Here is a 14,339-nt window from a genome sequence, read left to right as displayed (position 1 = left end):
TGTGTTATGCTGGTGCTGAAAATGGTGTGAAGATGTAAGATATGGCTCCTAGCAGCCTGTGGTTTGGTTGGAGGGTGAGGAAGTCCTGCCCAAAGAGAAGGCCCTGGTGACAGGCGCGGTGGGATGGTGTCTGCGCTGGCCCCCGGGGGCGAGGCTGGATTGGTGGAGACATGGGGGGCACTCAAAGAAAAGTCCAGAAAGAGAGGATGGGACGAGTTTTAGAAAACCTAGAATGCCAGGCTGAAGAGTGAGCCAAAGGAACTGGGACTCCCAGAAGGGGTGTGAGCAGGGAGGGTGTTGGGAGAGGGGCTCCGGGAAGGAGAGCTAGAGGCTTCGCCAGAGGGGAGCTGGTCCTACGCGGGCGCGGGCAGAGCCCTGCCGGGGCCTCCGCTGCAGCCTCCCTTATCGTCCCCAAGAGAGGGCCTCTGGGGTTTCTAGCCTCTCCTCCCCCTGCCCCTTGTCTGTGGGCAGCCTCATCGCTCTGAGCCAGGGTGTCTCCTAAGCTGATGTCTCCCAGCACCTGCCATGTGTGGGCCCATGTCGCTGGCCTTGAGAGACAGATGTCAGAGGCCAGAGGCTGTGCAGCAGCCGACCAGGAGCAGGAGCGAGTCATCTGAGGAGCAGAAGAAGGCCAGTGTGGGAAGGGACTGGGAGCTGGAACGCGGTGGGGACCTTGAGTGCTGGCCTGGGTGGTTGGGACATCACTGTGAGCTGTCAACGATGATGTCCCATGGCATGGCTTCTGAGATATTAAAGCAGGTAGAGTAGATGGTGAGGGTGGTGTTCCCTCTTTACAGACAGGGGAACTGAAGCCCAGAGAGGCCAAGAGATGTGTCAGTCACACGTGTCTAGCCCCTTTCCAGGCAGCGCTGGGCCCTTGGGGAGCCTGGACACTCTTTCCATGGCTTCCCTCTAATGAATATGCATGACTGTGCGCTGCTTCCCCCGCCCGTCTCCTGCAGTAACACGAAAGGCATTCCCTTTACCGCATTCTTCATCCCACTCCAGCCGCTACCCTAGGCTGCTTGTGAGTCACAGAGGATATTGAGTCCCAAGTCCCCTCTGTCCTCCCTGCTTCTCATTCCTGGGTGACTCAGCCTGGCCACAGAGTAGCCAAAACTGATCGAAAGGGACAACGGAAGTGGCTGAGCCTAGAGGTGACCTCTGAGCAGCTGTGGCTAGTCACCCGGAGGAGATGCCCAGATGGTACCACAGGAAGACAAATCACCATGTCCTGAGACTGGCACCTGTGGGCCGGGCCCCCCAAGGTGCACTAAGCCTGGGGGGTGATTACCCTCGCCTTCCAGAGCCCTTCCAGGGTCTCCCTGCTCAGGGATATTCTGCTACACCCACCTCCCATCTCCACGATCGCCCCCCACAGTGGGGCTCCCCAGGCTGGTGGTGGTCACTTGGAGTCCGCCCTGTGCTGATGGCCAGGTCCAGGCGCTCCTGCCTCTGGACTTGTTGCCGCCATATGGGGCTCAGGTCCGCTCCTCCTGGGAGGTCCCAGCACACCCTGAATGGATCTGCTTCAAACTCCTCCTGGACAAACACCTTTCGGCTCCACCTTGTCGACACTTGACTAACAATGCAGTACTAACTTTTAAAACCTTGTCAATGTAAATTTTACTAAAGCAGAAGCATCCAGAAACGTGTGCAGATCATAGGCGGTGAATTTGCGCAGTTTGAACACGCTCATAGAACCGACACGCGGATCAAGGAACAGCATCCGCAGCCCCCCAGAAGCCTCCCCCACACCCCCGCAGTTCCCTCCCCCCAGGATTAGCATTGTCTGGCTTTGAACTTTATATGACAGGTCTATACAAGGTTTATTTTTTGTCCGGCTTCTTTCACTGGAACATCAGGAGATGCAGCCATGCCAGTGTTGTTACTAACGTTCATTCACTTTCATTGGTGGATCATTGCTCCACCACCCGCGTGGACCACAACTCCTCCATCCACCCACCAGCGGGTGGGCACTGGGCGGTCTCCAGGTGGGGGCTCTGACAGGGCGCTGCTGTGGTGATCTTGTCCATTTATGTGTGTTTCCATTGGATACAGCCCAGGGCTGCTGGTGCTAGGGGAGCAGATGTGCAGCCTGGGTAGATATTGCGGCATCGGCTGTGCGCACCCTGCCTCCCCGGCGAGTCTGTAAGCGAGTGTCTTCATTTCCACGTGCTCCCTAACCTGGAGCCTTCACTGCACAACCAGCTTCCTCCTGCCCATCGTCCAGCTCTGCACAAATGCAGATGTTTTTCCTCACCTGGTAATTGAGGTGACGAGGCCCCCCCCAAGGTTCCTCTGGGGCAGTGCCCAGCATGCCACATCCTGATCCACTTCCCCACCAGCAAGGACTCAGGCGCAGCCTGGAATAGCACACAGGACAGCAGGCGGGGACCCCCGAGGGGTGGGGAGGAGCTGTGCTCTCTAAGGCAGCCTTCTTCCTGGGGCTCAGCGTTTGGGGTTTGTTTCTGACTGGGAACTGTAGCAGGACCTAGTGTGTAACCACCAGCTGTCGCTATAGCAACTCCTCACTTCCAGCAGCCTCACACTAAAAATAGATCACCTTCATCCCAGGGTAGAAAAATCAAAGAACATCGAACGGGGGCGGGGGCGGGCCGGTCTGCTCAGCCGCAGGTCCCCAGAAGGGTTTCGAGGGGCACCAGTGTGGCTGCTAGGGGCCTTTTTAGCCACCTACCTGAAGTGGGGCGGACCAAAGTGGATGGCAAGTCTGCCTGCGAGCGTTCTCAGGCCCACAGGGACGGGCCCATCTCCCCTGCTTTTGACCTCGTGTTGTCATCTCCTTTATAGTCTGAGCCACAGAATTTAATACTGAATTATAAACAGTCATTTCATTTGGGCTTATTCAGTTTCTTAATCTTAAATCTTAATTCTTCTATGGGATCGTAAATATTTTTCAAGGTCAAATACTTAATTAGCAGGGTGGTACGTGAATTCAAAATCCTGTCATATGAAAAGGAGTTGAAAGACTTGGAAATGTTGGCGTGGACAGGGGTGAACCCGGGGAGGGGTGGGGACGTCTCCCGCGGTGTGAAGGCCTGTCGCACTGATGCAGGATTCCCTCGTTCTCTGGCATCCCCTAGGAAGACAGAACTCGGCTCCAGGGGAGGAGAAATACTCCCCCATGAAAATATATGTATTTTTAATGCCTTTTATTCCATTTAAAAAATCTTAAAAGTAAGATAGCGTTTTGAAATGTTTGAAAGCTGGGCAAAATCTGACATGGCCAGCATCCACAAGGCCCTCTCGCGGGTCTCTAAGGAGGACAGCGTGTAGAGATGGTGGCTTCGGGCAGGGGGTGCCCCGTGTGGACAGGGCCCAGCCGAAGCGGGCTCAGGGTAGGTGGCAGTCCTCCAAAGGTGGCTGTGAAGACTCACTGTGCCGCCCTGAGCACCCTGCCCCGCACACAGTAGGCCTTCAGCTGTGTTAGTGGTTATCGCCCAGGATGTTCCAGCCGAGGACGGGTTTATTTTTTTTTTTTAAGTTTTGGGTTTTTTTTTTTAAGATTTTATTTTTTTCCTTTTTCTCTGCAAAGCCCCCTGGTACATAGTTGTATATTCTGCGTTGTGGGTGCTTCTAGTTGCGTGCCTCAGCTTGGTTTGATGAGCAGTGCCATGACCGCGCCCAGGATTCAAACCAACGAAACACTGGGCCGCCTGCAGCGGAGCGTGTGAACTTAACCACTCAGCCACGGGGCCAGCCCCCGAGGACGGGTTTTTACAGGTTGGATGGGAGACTTGCTGAGGTGCTCTCTGAGGTCCTGGCAGAAACAGAACGGAGATGTAGGCAAGAATAGGAAGCGAGCTGAAACGTCGGGTGGTCGGAGCCAGCCGTGCAGGATGCAGCCCTCTGTGCACGGGCAAGGGGCAGGCAGGGGCACCATGGGTCCTTGGGCTGGGACCTCCCTAAGGAGCCCCCTCTCGGCTCCACGGGACCCCTCACTGCCTGTGAGCCACACATGGCGACTTGTAGTGTGATATGCCCACTCCTTCTTTTGCATTTTTAATATTTTGGTAAAATATACACAACATAAAATTTACCATTCTAACCATTTTTAAGTGTACAGCTCAGTGGCATAAACTATTCACATGGCTGGGCACTCATCACCACTATCCATCTCCAGAACTCTCTTCATCTTGCAAAACTAAAACTCTGTCCCCATTAAACAACTACTCCCCATTCCTCCCCTCCCCCAGCCCCTGGCAGGCCCTATTCTACTTTCTGTCTCTGACTCTGACTAGCTCGTACCTCACCTAACTGGAACCATACAGTGTTTGTCTTTTTGTGTCTAGCTTACTTCCCTTAGCATAATGTCCTCAGGGTTCATCCCTGCTGTGGCATGCATCAGAATTTCCTTCCTTTTTAAGACAGAATTCTGTTATGTGTAGATACCACATTTTGCTTATCTGTTCATTTGTCAGTGGACATGGTCATCTCTCCCTGCCTGGATTGTGAGCCCTTTGAGGCAGTAATGGGCCTCGTTCCTCTCAGCCTAGGCCTGGTTGTGGCACCCACTCCGCGTACGGTGAAATGAATGGCCCCACGGCTGCCATGCCCCTCCAGGGCTGCACCGCACGCCTGTTGGCCGAGAGGCATCATGACGCCATGGCTGTGTGTAATGGGGAGGTGCTGGGAGCCTGGAGGCCTCGTCTGAGTTATTGCTGGGGTGTCAGGCCTGTGGGGCTCTGAAGGAGCAGCCACCTGCCACATGACGAGGACACAGTGCGCACCCCCTACCCACAGTCTGATTTCCTAAAGGTACAACCTTCCGCTCAGTCGCATGCCAGAGCTTTTAGGTCCTGGCATCACCCTCTGTCACAGCATCCCTCGCAGAGGCCTCTGTGCCTCTTCAAGCCTGTACCAATCGGCTCTTAACAGCTAAGCACAGTTAGCTTATCACAGAGGGAGGCACCGGAAGTGGGTGAGGAGGAGTGACTGGGTTAGGAAATGTGCAGGGGGCTGCAACACTGGGCGTGGCCTGGGGGCACAGGGTCCTTAGAGAGGGTCCAAGAAGCCCGGGAGGCTTTCGGGGAGGGAGGCAGTGGGACTTGGAGACATGCCTGGCATTTGCTGCAGGTGAGTGAGGACCAGCCCTGCCTTTTGAGTGGTCTTTTGAGTCTTCCAGGCCCAGGGGGCTATGAACAGCACAGCCCGCGGGAGTCCCCTCCTTCCCTGGGTCCAGTGTCTCCAGGATCAGGACAGGGCTGACTCACTGTGGAGACACTCACTCCTGGGCTTGCCAAGAGGAGGGAGAAGGGCTCTGGGGGCTAGAAAGAGCACAATGGTGTGTTTGGTTTATTTGGCTGAAACATGGACCCAAAGGTGCCCACACTAAATGGAGACGAAAAGCCAGACGTGCCCTGGGGTGTGAGAGAGGCAGGTTCCCAAAGGCTTACAAGATTGGAACGCTAGTGTAGGTTATCAGGGATGACCTTCTCACCCCTCCGTCAGGAGCATCCAGAGGACACACCTTTCACCATGACAGATAATTTGTGAGGGGAGCCCAGAATCCTTGAAGAGCTCTGTGGTCACTCTTCTCAGTAGGTCAGAAGTTAGAGCGGGAACCTCAGCCACCGAACTGGAAATCCTAAGGGTGATGGGGATAACTGGACCCCCGGATGGCAGGGCCAAGAAGCAGCACTTCGTCACCAAAGACAAGCTGGGCGTGGTGATGGCAGGGACGGCAGTCAAAGCCACAGTGAGAATGGTCTGACCGCACAGACTTACAGTGTCGGCTAGCTGATCGGTGTTCCTAGAAGTGAGAGAGATGGGAAGCCTACTGAGTTCTTACTTGATCTGCATAAGCAGAAGAGTTCTTGGTCAAGTGAACAGAAGTCTAACTCGGATCATAAAAGCAGAGTCAGTTCCCAGCCTGGGGCCAGTTTACAGACCTAGGGCCCCTCGAATGAAGGGGAGGCCGGGTCCCCATGAGGAAGGACCCGTTACAATAGTGAAAGTGTGTGTTGTTACTCTTTACCCCAGCCCTCTCCAAAGGGACCTTTCCCCACGGCCTTTACCATGGTGACTGCGTTGGGAAAAGGTAATAATTAGCCTCTTCAGAGATGACTGGACCCTGAATCTGAACTGACACTAACCCCAGAGACGCAAGGCATCGCCGTGGCCCACCCATCCCAGCAGGAACTTATGGAGGAGAAAGAGCTGACGGCTCCAGGCTCCAGCGTAGATCGCTAGCTCCCGCTCAGTGGAGGGCAAAGCCTTTCCTGTCTGGAGTCCTCGGTTTCCCGTTTCTGGAGGGGAGACCTCAGGGAGCGGCAGGGAGGGGCTGGGGTGGGGCTGACGGAGCTCAGAAGTGGGGAGCCAGTTAGAGGACTCAGAGGCATTTGGGGAAGTGGGGAAGGTCATTCAATCAGGACCTGCGGGCCTGCATCTATCTAATCAGCTTTGGGGTGTGTGAGCAGCACATCCATAATAAGAAAGTGCCGGCTGATGTGACAGCCCAGGAGCCGGATGGGTGCCGAGCTGTCGGCTGACGGGGAGGCAGAAGCGCCCGCTCTTGAGTCCCCTGCCCACACAGACCCCCTCCAGTGTCACAGCTGCTGCCTCACTTTGTCCCCCCAGAACCCGCTGGTTTCAGAATAGGAGGAGTTCTGCCTTCCCTTCTCTGCCCTCAGTGACTCTCCTTCCTTTATCAGAGCAAAGCCCTTCTTTCCACAGTGAGAGATAAGCCCCCAACAGGAGCCCTGGGGAGAGTGACTGAGAATAGATCCTTTTGCAGGAGCAGGTCTGGATGCCGAGGGGAGGAAAGGAACCCAAGGGCGCTGTGTCCTTGCATCAGGGAGGAGAAGATTGGTGGGGTGGGCGGGGCGGGGCAGGTGGAAGAGGAAGGAGGAATTTTCAGACAGTCCTACAAGCACAGCTGTGCCCAGCGCCCAGCGTTGGTCTCGTAGGCCCCCAGCCACAGGTAGGGAGGAGCGCTTAGAGTTGCTCAGAGGATTCATGCCAAGGACAGTCCCAGGCCCCTTGGCTAGGATACTCAATCTTTGTGCTACGTCCACAGGGGATGTACAGTGGGAAGGAATCTAGAAGGCCCTCGGCCCAGCCTCCTGCTTCCAAGAAAGTGAAATATCGTTGCACCTGTTTTACAGATGAGGCATCTGGGGCTCAGGTTATGTGATGTGCACAATGCCAAGGAGCTGAAAATGTTGGAAGTTCACAGATCAGCTTCAGTCCCTAACATAGTATTGTTTTGTTTAAATACATATGCAACTGAATAGGTAATACACGTGCATGTTAGAACATTCAAAATGTATGAAAAGGTATGTGGTAAAAAGTCAGACCTTCTTCCACCCGGGACCCCGGTCTCTCAGAGGCTACAGTTACTGCGTTTCCTTTCCGAGATAACCTACGCATGTACAAGCTTTTTAGTTTTGTGTACAGATGGAATCATATCATACATACTGTTCTACAACTTGCTTTTTAACCGCTTAGCAGTTTCTGCTGGCAGTCATTTCCTGGTAGTGTGGGAGAAGATGCCTTGCTCTTCTTCGTGGTTGTATAGTACTCCGTTGTAGAGCCAGTCTATGAATCACTGAACCCGTCCTCTATTAATGGAGCTGTTCTCAGTCCTTTGCTAACAAAAAAAAAGTTGCAACAAATATCGTTTTACACACTTTTTGTGCGTATGTGTCAATATATCTGTGATATAAACTCCTAGGAGTAAAATTGTTGGCTCAAAGAATGTCTTTCTGGTTTTTATTTTTAAGATTGGCACCTGAGCTAACATCTGTTGCCAATCTTCTTGTTTTTTTCTTCTTCTTCTCCCCAAAGCCCCCCACTACATAGTTGTATACTCTAGTTGGAGGTCCTTCTGGTTGTGCTAGGTGGGACGCTGCCTCAGCATGGCCTGACAAGCAGTGCCGTGTCCACGCCCAGGATCTGAACCAGTAAAACCCTGGGCCGCTGAAGCAGAGCACACAAACTTAACCCCTCAGTCACAGGGCCAGCCCCTGTCTTTCTGTTTTGATAGCTGTGGCCAAATTGCCCTCCGAGGAGGCTGTCCCATGTCTACTCTCACCTAAATGAGAGCTCGGGTCCCCCACATCCTGGTTTCAGAACTGCACTGTGATGCATGGCTGTGGCGCTAGCCCAGGGGCAAGGATGTGTGCCTGAGGGCGCCACTGCCTGATCAGAACCCACCCTCACCTGGATCTGTGAGCGTCCTAGGGCCTGACAGTGGAGACGCCCCTCCCTGTCCTGGCTCAGCCCATGGCTCCTGCCTCCCGCCTCCCTGTAGCCTGTGCTCCAGGCTGCCTCCACTACTCCGCCCAGCTCTAAACCTGCTGTGTGAGCTCGGGGATCCTGGGTCATCCTAGGGGGTCCTGCCTGAGTCACCCCCTCCTTTGGAAGTCCCTCCCCCAGGGGGGTTTTCTGGGCCCTCTCCCTGCAGCCACCGTGCCCCCCCACCCTTTCCATTCCTTCAAGCCACCTGTAGTGCTCCTGCACAAGGGCTTACTGTCAGGAGTCCTTGTCACCAGTGTCCTTGTCTGTCTCCGCCACTAGCCTGCAAGACCCTTTGGTCTCCATGTCTTCAGCCCTGAGATCCTTGCTTGAATGAATAAATGAAAGAACCCAGGGCTCCTTCCGTTCCAGGAAATGCGTCCTGCTGTGGATTCCAAGTCATTTGTCCGCCAGCTTGGGTTCAAGAAACTTCAGTAACTCTGGAGATTTGAATATTTGTAATCTGTTCTATGGAATGTGGCCCTGAGCCAACAAGATCCTATCTTCCCTCTGGTTAGATCTTTCATCTCAGTGCACCCTGTGAGACCTGGAGCCACCTGGCCTCGCCCTGGCCTCCCCTCCACATGTCCACACCAGCCTGATGCTCCCAATCTCCTCTTTTGCACTCCTTTCAAGAAATACATGTAACTTGAGATATAACTCACATCCCGTACAGTTCACTCAGTTAAAGTGTACAATTCCGTGGTTTTTAGTATCCGCACAGTTATGAATCCATCATCACCATCAATTTCAGAATATTTTCATCCCCACCGAAGAAACCCTGTACCCTTTAGCCATCACCCCCCGTTTCCTCCCACCATCCCCCACTCTCGCAGCCTCTGGCAACCAGTGCTCACTTCTGTCTCCGTGGATTTGCCTATTCTGGACATTTCATGTAAATGGAACCCTTGGATATGTGGCCTCTGTGATGGGCTTCTTTCACTCAGTGTCATGTTTTTAAACTTTTCAGTCTTTCCCCAAGCAGCCAAGAAATCGGGACCCCTCAAAGTTTGGGGATAACCCACTAGTGTCCCTGAACTTGGCTCCACAGGAGGAGGGTACCAGGGGAAGCCAGACTTCTATAAGATAGCCGAGTGACAAGGGAGACCTCTCTGCTCTCTTGGCCCTGTCAGATCTGAAGATAGGTGTTAAAATAGGTATTAAATACAAAATAGTATTAGGCATTACACCTACCTGTAGGAGCTGTTCCAGCAGGATTTTGCAACGTAGGTAATATTAACATGCAGGAAACAGCAGCCAGCTCTCTCACCAAGGGCTGCAGCCAGTGCTTGAGGAATTCTGCGAGGGTGACAGGTGGGAAGGAGTAGTCAAGGAAGGTTGCAAGGAGGAGGTGGCCCTTGAGCTGGGCCTTGAAAGGGCAGCAGAGCTTGGATCGGCAGATGAGGGGGAAGAATTCTAGGTCTGGGCTAGAGCGTGGTGTTTGCACAGGGTCGCCATGGGGACCAGGGGTACATGAGTCACAGTGGAATGGTCAGGACAGACAACATCCACGAAAGCAATTTGAAAACAAACTCAGTAGTCTGTAAATGCATGACGGGGCACTGGCCTGTGGTTGTGAATACGCAAAGGCAAAACATACGTCCCTTTCAGACAAACTGAATTTATGCTCAGATCTTAGAGAGGCCCACCTTGCTGCTCCCCAGCCCCTAGGGCAGAACATTCTTGATGTCCCCATATGGTTCCAAGTGCGTGCCCCTGCTGTCACAGGTCCAGCAGCCAAGGGGACCTGGAGCATGCAGCACAGTGGTGGCACCACTCCTGCGAGAGCTGGCAGTTACTCTGGGTCCTGGACGAGAGGGAGTGCTCACGGGAGCCAGGTCTGAAGTCACTCAGCCATAGGGCCAGCCGGCTACTGCATCATTCTGCTGGCCTCTGGTCCCGGTCCTGTCGTGGGTTTTGAGCCTCAGTCCTAAATGGAAAGCAGTTCCAGAAAGATGGATGAGACAGTGGCGGAAATAGGAAGGGGGCATTTCCGAGCATGGAGAGGGGAGAGGGCCCCATCAGACAGATGCGGGCTCTGCAGGACGCGGGACTGATGGGATGTGAGCAGCACAGGGCTCTGGCGCCTATGTCCACGGTGGGCGATGCTGAGGAAGGAGAGAAAGGGGGAAGCGCAGGCTCGGGAAGGGCACTGGGACTGGGCTGAGCTGAGGAGTCAAGGGACTGGCAAGGGCCCGTCCTGTGGGCACACAGGGACATGCACCTCCCTCGGCTGCTGCCCCGGGCCTGAACAGTTGCAAGGACCTGGGAGTCATCCTGGTGCTCGTGGAGCTGTCTGTTCTCCACACAATTCACGTGTCCACTGTGGTATGTTTCCAGTTGTGTCTCCTGAATGAATGGATCCTGTGCTTGGACAGTAAAAACCAGATACCACTTCTCTTACTCTGGGAAACAGAGCCAGAAACCGAGACTCAGGGCTGAGGGGCGGGGGTGCTTTTAATTATTTGGAAGGTGACCCTGGCTAGCAGGGAGGGTGTGGGAAGAGGGAGGGGCCCCATGGGTGCATTACTGTGGTTATGGGGTAGGTCCAGGCTGGTAGAGGATCACCCCAGGGTGTTAATGCCGCTGTGCTTCAGGGCCAGGCTGAGCTGGGGGCTGAATGGACACCTGTGGCTTCAGGGAAGGCCCTGTCCGCATGGGGGAGTGTCCACCACAGCTGCCTGGGAATCAGAGGTGGCCCGGGGGATGAGCCCTGGGTCCACAAGCCCCTGCCTCACCACGTCAGGTTGCCTCAGGAAAGACAGGGTTGGAGACTAGCTCTGTCCCCTTCTGCCTATCTCTATCCCCTTTTATCCCCCTCTTTCCCCCTCTGTCCCCCTCTGCCCAACTCTATCCCCTTGTCCCCCTCTGCCCTCCTGTGCCCGTCTCTGTCCCCCTCTGTCTCCCTCTGCCCATGTCTGTTCCCCCTCTGTCCCCCTCTGGACTTGGACTCCCGGCCCCTTCTTACCAGTGTGCATCTTCTAGAGCTTGACGGTGCCTTGTTTTCAAAACAGACGACTCTGAGTGCTAGTCTTCAGAGTGTCAAGGTCTGTTCTATCTATTTTAAGAAAATTGTTTTCCACAAATAGCAGTAAGAACACAGTTTGTGTCACACACACAAAGCTTCAGTTGCCTGCAGACCAGACTCCTCAGCTAGTGGCCTCGGCTCACCCTGACAGGCCACGATGTTGTTATATTAGATAGCATCTCCTCTGTAGGGTGCTTGGGATCTGCGAGCAACAGAAAGTCTAACTCGAACTGGCTTGAACAATAATAATATTTGTCTCGGGACAGGAAGTCCAGGGCGGGGCTGTGTTCTTTCTCTGAATGTCCGTTTCGTCTTCTGCTACCTTTCCTGGTGGTCACAGGTGGCTGCCAGCAGCTAGAGCAGTTTCTGTGTCCATGTCCTGGGAGAAGAGGAAGAAGAAAGAACACCCCCCACCCTGGAATGGAGGCGCCCCGCCTCAGCAGCGCTCACCCAGGGCCAGGGTCAGTGGCCAGGCCTGCCTCAACTCCCAGGTTGTCAGCAAAGCCGGCTGACCTAGGGCCAGAGCTTGGGCGGAGCGGGGCTGGGCTGGGACTATCCCCTAAGTGCCCCAGGCAGAGCCAGTCCAGACAGCAGGGAGGAGTCCAGGGTAAGGCACAGACTGAAGGTATGACCTCTCCAGTAGTTCCCCCCAGGACGTGCCAGCTGTCTCACAGGCAAGGTGGGCAAGGGAGCCAGTGAAGTGCAGAGACTGAGGCAGGCCTCTGTCCAGTTCCTTGGTGAGGACAAACAGGGCCCCAGGCCCAAGTGGGTTCTGCTCAGCAAGACAGGAGTGATAGTGTTGGGAATGAGCCTGCGTCCTGTTGGCAGAGGGAGCAGGAGCAGGCGGGGGTGGGGGCGCCTCCGGGCTGGATGCAGGCCTGACACCTGGGGGCAGAGTGGCTGGGGAGAGCCTCAGATGGCAGCATGGTTCTGAGAATGTTCCCACCGGGTAAATGGGGCCTTGCTCCTTCAGGTGCCATGTCCTGCAGGAATAGGCCTCCACACGCGCCCACGCACTCAGTTGTGGGCGGGAGCAACCCGGGGCTGGAGGGGCATGGCCTCTGTGTGAAGAGGGAGCGAGTGGGGGCGGCTGTGGTGCAGGCCGGTGCACGCTCGCCGCTGCAGGAGGTCTGAGCAGTGCATTTTCGTGAGCCCCATAGTCCTTACATCCCTCCTGCCCAAGGCGGTAACTTGTTCAAGCAATTGCGCCAGGAGTGAGCACAGCAGGTGAATGCAGCGACCCCCCGCCATGGGCCAGGGGGCTGCGGAGGTCTCCTCATGCTGTGGGACTTTGCTGTCTGGCACTTAACACGACATCTGTTGCTTAGTTTTCATAAGGTATGTCTTGTCTCTGAGCAACCTGTGGGAGGGAGAGACATTTCATGTTTCTCCTTCAATGCTTCCATTTCCCTGAGCTCGCTTAATAGGGCCTTAATGAATATTGGTCAAGGGATCGATAAGTGAGCACAGAGAGAGTAGAAATCCGCTGTGGATGAGAAACCACGCAGTCACACGGCAGGCTCGGAGCTCCGGAAGACAGTGAGACGGGCAGCCCTTTCCGACCCAAAAGGCCGCTGCTGAAAAGAGAGAGGATGCGAGCTCTCAAATAGCACGGCGAGGCGGGCCAGGCCTGCTTTCAGATGTGGCCAGCGAGACCTAGAGAATCCATCAGGAAATTCAGAGGAGTCAGCTTTGGACTCCGTGGAAAGGGGAGGCATCCACGGCCTGGCATCAGTTAGAGTCTTAGCCACAGGCCCAGAAATTAGTTTTAGCTAGTTTGAATAGAAAGAAAAAAAATGTATCAAGTAGCTCACAGAATCCCCAGGGTGCAAAGAACCAGGCTGGGTATTCCCGAGAAGTGCCCAAAGTCACTTCCAGAGCAGGGACAGTGGACTCCCACACAGCGCTGGACACAGAGGCTGCCACCCACTGCCAGGCTATGGGCACACCAAGGGACCTCTGCTGCTGCTGTGGACCGAACTGTGTCCCTCCACTCGCCCCAAATTCTTACGTTAAAGCCCCAACCCTCCATGGGACTGTGTTTGGAGATAGAGCTTTTAGGAGGTAATTAAGGTTAAATGAGGTCATAAGGGTGGGGACCTAATCCAGTAGGATTGGTGGCCTTATAAAAAGAGGAGGAGACGAGATTTCTCTCTCCACCATATGAAGACAGAGGGAGAAGGCAGCCATCTGTAAGCCAGGAGGAGAGAGCTCACCAGAACTTGACCACACTGGGAACTTGATCTTGGACTTCCACCCTCGAGAACTGTGGGAAGATAAATTTCTGTAGTTTAAGCGCCCCCGTCCGTGGTATTTTGTTGGTAGCCCGAGCACCTTCAGACAGGCCCGGTGTCTGGAAACAGGGGTTCTGCTGTGCACCTGCTTCTCTGCAGCAGGTGTGGGGTCTGCTCAGGACCTCTGTGGTCAGTCCAGGTCTCCTAGCGACCTGCAGCCTCCTTCCTTCTGCTGTTTCCCCACATTCTTGTGGGCCAAGTCGCTGCTGCTCTTGCTTACTGTCAACACCCATTTCCCTAAATGGTTCTAGAAGCTAAAGGTGGCCAACTGCCCCATCCCCCAGGTCAGTGTGTCCTCCTCTGCCCCGGAGATGTTCCGATCTCTTAGTCAGCTGCTTGCCTCAGGCCTACATGTTTTCTGCTCTGGGTTTTAGAAACTTTTCCTTAGAGAAATTCAGACCACTAACTGGTAGAATTTCATTAATCCCTCTGCTTTGCGAAATGAATTTCTTCCGAGGCCCATTATAAGCTTGATTATGTCTAAGCCCCAGTTTCCACATCGACGTGATGGGGAAACATGTCCCCCATCTGCCTTTGTAAGCAGTTATTATGCAGCAATTCTGTGCAAGGCTGGGTTGAGCTCCGTGCTGAGGAACAAGGTTTGTGACTGCTGGGCTCTGGCGTTCGCGCCCTGAGCTGGTGAGACCAGGACTAGGGGATTCAGTTCCCATCTGGACAGGTGGGCTTGCTCTGCCCAGCCCTGCCCCTTTAATGACTGCCCAGGGTGACACGCACCAGAGGAAAGTCTCTATCCATTC

General features: G+C 54.6%; 1 protein-coding gene and 1 long non-coding RNA gene across 28 annotated transcripts in view; one reads left to right on the top strand and one right to left on the bottom strand.

Annotated features, from left to right (window-relative positions):
- Nucleotides 1-14,339, top strand: part of PRKAG2 (protein kinase AMP-activated non-catalytic subunit gamma 2) — a 280,128-nt gene that overhangs the window by 122,153 nt on the left and 143,636 nt on the right. The window lies entirely within an intron of this gene.
- Nucleotides 5,296-12,094, bottom strand: LOC102149696 (uncharacterized). 2 transcript variants are annotated; one of them, XR_011438049.1, is made up of 5 exons: nt 11,228-12,094; nt 9,909-10,189; nt 9,454-9,558; nt 7,441-7,612; nt 5,296-5,773 (listed from the first exon to the last, which is right to left on the bottom strand). It is a non-coding gene; the product is annotated as an uncharacterized lncRNA (long non-coding RNA). The 2 variants fall into 2 exon arrangements; XR_011438048.1 differs by lacking the exon at nt 5,296-5,773 and adding an exon at nt 8,495-8,699 and having other exon boundaries at nt 7,203-7,612.

Source organism: Equus caballus, chromosome 4 (genome assembly GCF_041296265.1).
Source record: "Equus caballus isolate H_3958 breed thoroughbred chromosome 4, TB-T2T, whole genome shotgun sequence".
In the NCBI taxonomy this organism is placed as follows: Eukaryota; Metazoa; Chordata; class Mammalia; order Perissodactyla; family Equidae; genus Equus; species Equus caballus.
The sequence above is the reverse complement of the archived record's forward strand: the minus strand, read 5'-3'. Positions and strand labels throughout refer to the sequence as shown.